Consider the following 6594-nt stretch of genomic DNA (forward strand, 5'->3'; position numbering starts at 1 on the left):
TAGAAGGCTGGTTTGTTGGAACTGAAAATCTGTTGTTTAGTGTAGACAACTTCATGAATTATCTTAGCTAGATCTTCTGGATGACTTGCTGCAGCTTCTACATCAGCACTTCTGCTTCACCTTGCACATTTATGTTATGGAGATGATTCTTTCCTTCAACCTCAAGGACCAACCTCTCCTAGCATCAAGTTTTCTTCTGTAGCTTCCTCACCTCTCTCAACCTTCATAGAATTGAAGAAAGTTAGGGCCTTGCTCTGGCTTAAGAGAATGTTGTGGCTGGTTTGATCTTCTAACCAAACCACTGAAACTTTCTCCATGTTGGCAAAAAGTCTGTTTTGCCTTCTTATCATTTGGGTGTTCACTGGAGTAGCATTTTTAATTTCTTTCAAGAACTTTTCCTTTGCATTCACAATTTGGCTGCCTGGTCCAAGAAACCTAACTTTTGGCCTATCTCAGCTTTTGACATGCCTTCCTCACTAAATTCAGGTATTTTTAGCTTTTGATTTAAAGTGAGAGATGTGAAACTCTTCCTTTCCCCTGAACACTTAGAGGCCACTGTATGGTTTTTAATTGGCCTAATTTCAATATTGTTGTATGTCAGGGAATAGGAAGGCCTGAGGGGGAGAGGGATGAGGTAAGGGCTGGTTGGTGGAGCAATCAAAACACATACAACATTAATCAATTAAGTCTGCCATCTTATAGAGATGTAGCTCATGGTGCCCCAAACAATTACAATAGTGACATCAAAGATCACCGATCACAGATCACCATGAAAAATGTAAAAATAAAAAAGATTGAAATATTGAAAGAATTCCCATAATGTGACACATAGACACAGAATAAGCAAATGCTAATGGAAAAATGGTGCCAATAAACTTGCTTGATGCAGGGTTGCCATAAACTTTCAATATGTAAAAAGTACAAAAAATTAAAGCAAAATAAAAATGAGGTACACCTGTAGCTGTAAATTATTGAGCATTCCTTATATGCTCAGAATTGTGCTAAATGCTTTACACATATTACCTACTTTATTTTACACACAGATGAAGAAATAGAGGCTCAAAGAACTTACATCACTTGCACAGAATCTCAAAATCTAGTAGGAGGCAGAGCTAAGATACAATATGGATTTATCTCATTTCCCAGTGTATGATCATAAGACTCTTAATTAGATACTACTTCCATAAGAACTGACTTGGTATCTTATTTTCAGAGAGTAAAAGAAAATGGAAGACTTAAAGTAAAATAACTTCTACAACGTGGCTTCTAAAAACAAAGGTCTTTTGCAAGAACAAGAGTACAATGGAATATGGTTTAAAATGCCCAGAATGGATCCGTGACATAATCAGTAATACACTGTTTGTTTTTTTTTTAAAGATTTTATTTATTTATTTGACAGAGAGAGACACAGCGAGAGAGGGAACACAAGCAGAGGGAGTGGGAGAGGGAGAAGCAGGCTTCCCACGGAGCAGGGAGCCCGATGCGGGGCTCAATCCCAGGACCTTGGGATCATGACCTGGGCCGAAGGCAGACGCTTAACCGACTGAGCCACCCAGGCGCCACAGTAATACACTGTTTTAAATAATTCAGTTACCTTACTTCCAAAGTACCGTGAGGATCAAAAAACAATCTTCAGATAATATATGCATATGTATGTGTGTATATATGTGTGTGTGTATACACATACACATAATCGGAATTCAATGTTTGCAAAAGAGTTATTAACAATCAGAACACGTAAACCTCTGAGAACCATCCACAACTCTTACTAGTTACATCAGAAATACTAATTATATCAGTTAGTTACTAGTGATATCTGAATTATTTCAAGTCATGCAGCTAAGGATACTGGGACACCACTAACGAGTCATTTGAAAGTTGGCTGTTCATATACCTATAACCATCAACTTTGGCAGCTAGTCACTGCTCTGGCTTAAGAGAATGTTGTGGCTGGTTTGATCTTCACTCACTAGTCACTGAGTTACCACAATGGCATGACTCTGAGCTAAACAATTTTCTATATTAGGGGTTGACAAATGTTGGCCTGGGTCAAACCCAGCCTGCTGAATGTTTCTGCAAATAAAGTTTTATTGGAACATAGTCATGCATACTGATTTACTTATTGCCTATGACTACATCTGTACTACAGTGGTAGAGTTAAACGGCTGCTACAGGGAACTTCCACCCTCAGGGGTCAAAAATATTTACCACACCATACTTTACAGAGAAAGATTGCCAATCCCTGTTCTAGAATTGCATACATATTGCAAGGAGGACTTGAATTATTATTTTTTTTAAAGATTTTATTTATTTACTTGACGGCGAGAGAGAGAGAGCACAAGCGGGGAGAGCGGCAGGCAGAGGGAGAGGGAGAAACAGGCTCCCCACTGAGCAGGGAGCCAGATGTGGGGCTCGATCCCAGGACCCTGGGATCATGACCTGAGCTGAAGGCAGAGGCTCAATCGACTGAGCCACCCAGGGGCCCCAAGGACTTGAATTTTAAAGGGAAACTCCAAAAACCCTAATTTTTTCCCTCCTCTTTTGTAAATCATAGGTAAGGAAGCTAATATTTTATGAAGACAGACTGAATTTCTAAGGCTATAAAAAGAACATCATATCACACCTCAAACCAACCTTTGGGAAAATGAGGTAATGAACTGCTTACCAGGACAGTTCACATGGATGCCTGGAGAGTCCCCTCCTGCTTTAACTCCTTTAAATTCTGTTTCTATTCAGCCTTTAAAAAAGGAGTTAATGAGCTGGACTCTTTCCATGTGTCCTCTTTGGGACAGCTGTAATTTGGAAACTATGACATGAACTTTCTTTTCTAAAAGTTTCCTTAAAACCTTTTAAACTGTAAAATCTTCCATAATGGTTTCCCTTTCATTGGTTTCTACAAACCACGTCTTGTTTCCTTCCCACTAAATCATGATGACCCTGTAGTCATATATAAATGAGACACATTCAACCCTTAACAGGCATTCAAAGCACCATGTGGCTACTGAGGGACCTTGCTTACCCACATGTCCTTTGAAAGATTAACTAGGCACTTGGCCTTTATTGGTCTGTACTTGGAATTACTGTATTTCATCTGTTTTTCTTAAGCAGTTTGGGCTCTGGATGACCCACTTTCAGTAAAGAAGGTATTTACGTAACATTAAAGCATATTGTATTTTCCCTGGTTCTGAATTAAACTCCAGAGCTAATGCCTTCATTTTCTACACACAGACTGATGACTCCAATCTTATCTGATTGGATGAAAAGAGGATATTTTGGATGTGAAATTCTTGTCTTGATCCTTTATCTTCAACTCTAGACTGCACAGGGAATCCCTGATCAAATTTCCAGCAGTTACATGCTGATGACATATTAGGCATTAGGGTATACCGCTCAGAAATACCTCTAATGGTCTGCCAGTTGCTGGATACATTTTGCTTGTGCTATTTAAATAAACTAGCCATGTTTCATTATGCACCATAATGTTTCACTGTTGGTCTCACAAGCCTTAGATTTTTCAGATTTTCAACAAATTGAAGAGTAAAGATATGAATGTGAACATATATAAGAAGTATTCACCCCAAGCCAGAACAGAATATATCCCCCTCAAAGGAAGAACACATTTTTGGTCATAAAGAGACCATATGGCTACCAGAAAAGCAAAACAAACAACAACCCTTAGAATATTTTAAAATCAGCACAGGAAAGCTGTTGACAAGGGAAACAGGATTGCAATGTGGGTGAGAGAATCAGAACTCTGAGTTAAGATCTTCCTAAGAACAACTCATTCATTGCTGCATGCTGTTCCACTTACAGGGAGAAGTTGCCTCCCCTCCCTACCCCAAAGTCCCTATCCTCCCAAAGAGCGTTTGCATCAGCCCTCATATCTGTAAATTCCCCTTCTGGAATGCCAATTCTATGTGCTAAAACTACTAAAATGCAAATAGAAATGCTTCCACTAACTGTACAGTTACATACATTTTGGTACGACTGCCTTAAGGCTTGTTGAAAATGCACTGAGTGTGTTCCATCTATGCTTAGTCCCTGTCAAACAACCATCCAAGGAGAAGACAATGTCACCATGAGGTGGGGATCTGTTCCAGCAGTCAGCATGTGACTAACAAACCAGTTGGGAGTCCAGAACCCCAGGTCTTTTTCTCTACAACTCTTAGAAAAGATTTATTCTCTTTCCACTGAGAATGCCTAGCTGCTCACAGGTAAGCCTGGAGGTATAAACATGCTCCAGAAAGACAGACCCTGTCGGACAATGAAGTCAGCACAGAGAGTAGAGTTAGGAGACTGGAAAGATGAATCCCAAATGGCATCATTTGAGTCCAAGAGTGAAACGCTCCCTAAGGAAAGAGCTTCTGTTACTTCAGTTAACTAATAAATTCACTTTTTGTTTAAGCCACTTAGAGATGCCACTTATAGGATAGTAACAAATAAGAGCTATTTTTTAAATGATCAAAAAATAATAAACTCTTAGTATGATACGTTTATTAGATACCAGAATTTTGAAGATATGTGTTATTTGATAGAAAAATGTTGATATATGAGGAGGGAGGAGGAAGAATCTAGATCCATAGGAATCTGGAACCTCTAGGCCTGAATGGAATGCAGAATGGCCAGGCACGCTGAAAGGAGAGCAGGGTTGGCTGTGATAGGAGGGGCATTTTGAAAGGGACGTGAACGGACGGACGAGGAAGACCTGTTTTTATGTACCTGACCAATATGGTTGGGGTTAGGAATGATTTAGCAAAATGGGAGAACCACAGTTTTATGTAGGACAGAAGCTAAAATACTCCAGCAAAACTGTATCTCCACTCATGTTATCTTTGTCATGAGCCAGAGTGTCTGATATGTTAATATTTATTTCATATTTCTGACTTATTAACAAATACCTCTATCACTTATCAGAACTTTCTGATCACTTTCTGATCCAAGATCAGAAATTTCCAACCACTACACTGAGCCACTCATAGCCTTTCTCTCTAAGGATGAACAGGCGCGTCCTGAAGTGGCTAAACCCTTGAACAAGTCATTGTCAACTATGAAAAGCCATGGACAGCAACGGTGAGAATCAAAACAGTCATGTGTGTTTTGTTCAAATCATTTCACCTCCCTAAGACTGGTTCCTCATCTGCAAAAGGGAATAGAATATAGAGATAATATACTATAGAGATTCATAGTGGAAAATTACACTCAATGTAAAATAATATCAGTGTAAAATAATACAGGAAAACTGTCTATGTAGTGCCATAGTAGAGAAGGTACTAAATAAATTATAGCTGCTATATTTTCTATAAACAAATATTACATTTGTTGGCCGATTACATTTGCATTTGTCTGTAAATGCACATGTTTAAGACTGAAGTTATTTTCCCCAAACAGAATGTATACATGAAAGTATTTATAAAAGGAAAAGACTTGATTTTTCAGAATGCTTTATTGTTGGCATTGTTGAAATCCTGGAGTTACGGAAGAAAAATGCATGGAATCATATCTAATTATCCCATCCTTTTAAGCAGGTAATTTATTTATTACAAAGGAATATTCACACTGGAAATCCTGGATGGCACAGAATAAAATTGGATTTGAACAATAATTTGAGGCTATTAGTGTTTTTTATGAGTAAATAATATGCATAAATGGGGCACCTGGGTGGCTCAGTCATTAAGCATCTCTGCCTTCGGCTCAGGTCATGATCCCAGGGTCCTGGAATCGAGTCCCTCATTGGGCACCCTGCTCAGAAGGAAGCCTGCTTCTCCCTCTCCCTCTGCCACTCCCCGGCTTGTGTTCCCTCTATCACTGTGTCTCTCTCTGTCAAATAAATAAATAAAATCTTTTAAAAAAATAATATGCATAAATAAAAGAGATTAATAATCTACTTAAATTATTATTTCTTTTACAGTCTGTTTGTTCCGAATTTCAAAAATATATACATATATTAATCATGCTACTTAACAGTGCAATCATTAAAGGTCAGCATACTTTTATAACAGCTAAAAGGGTCTAACAGACTTGCAAAAAGTATTAGCCTCATCAGAAAGCTAGCATTTAGGAGTCAGTGAAAAACCTAAAAAGTTGTGAAAGCAAAGAAAGAAAAAAGTACCTATGCATAAAATATTCAGCAAGATAATAAGGTAATACAACCTGGTGAACTGTAAAAAGTGTATTTCAGAGTGCATATGGAAGAGAAGAACAAAAAAATATTTCAATGGGTTTAAAATTTGTGACTTTATTCTGGGATGAATACAGTAAAAATCAACGAAGAAAAAACTGAACAAAGATATAAAGGAGATACTATGTTTTTCTGATAACTGAAATGGAGACTAAATATAAAATCTTTGCTTTTTGTTGATGCTTCCTCTTCCTCCATACTCCAAACCCCCCTACAGCCTAGCCTCTCCCTTCTCTTTTATAATGCACTTTCTGAAATGGAAATAAAACATGCAAACAGAAAAAGGCACAGAGAAATTTACAATTATTTTTGACACATACATAATTGGACTCGCATGGTATATATTCTTTCTCTATTTTTATTTATTTATTTATTTATTTATTTATTTATTTATTTATTTATTTATTTATTTATTT

This window comes from Mirounga leonina, unplaced genomic scaffold, assembly GCF_011800145.1.
Source record: "Mirounga leonina isolate KUSES-001 unplaced genomic scaffold, KU_Mleo_1.0 Mir_94, whole genome shotgun sequence".
In the NCBI taxonomy this organism is placed as follows: Eukaryota; Metazoa; Chordata; class Mammalia; order Carnivora; family Phocidae; genus Mirounga; species Mirounga leonina.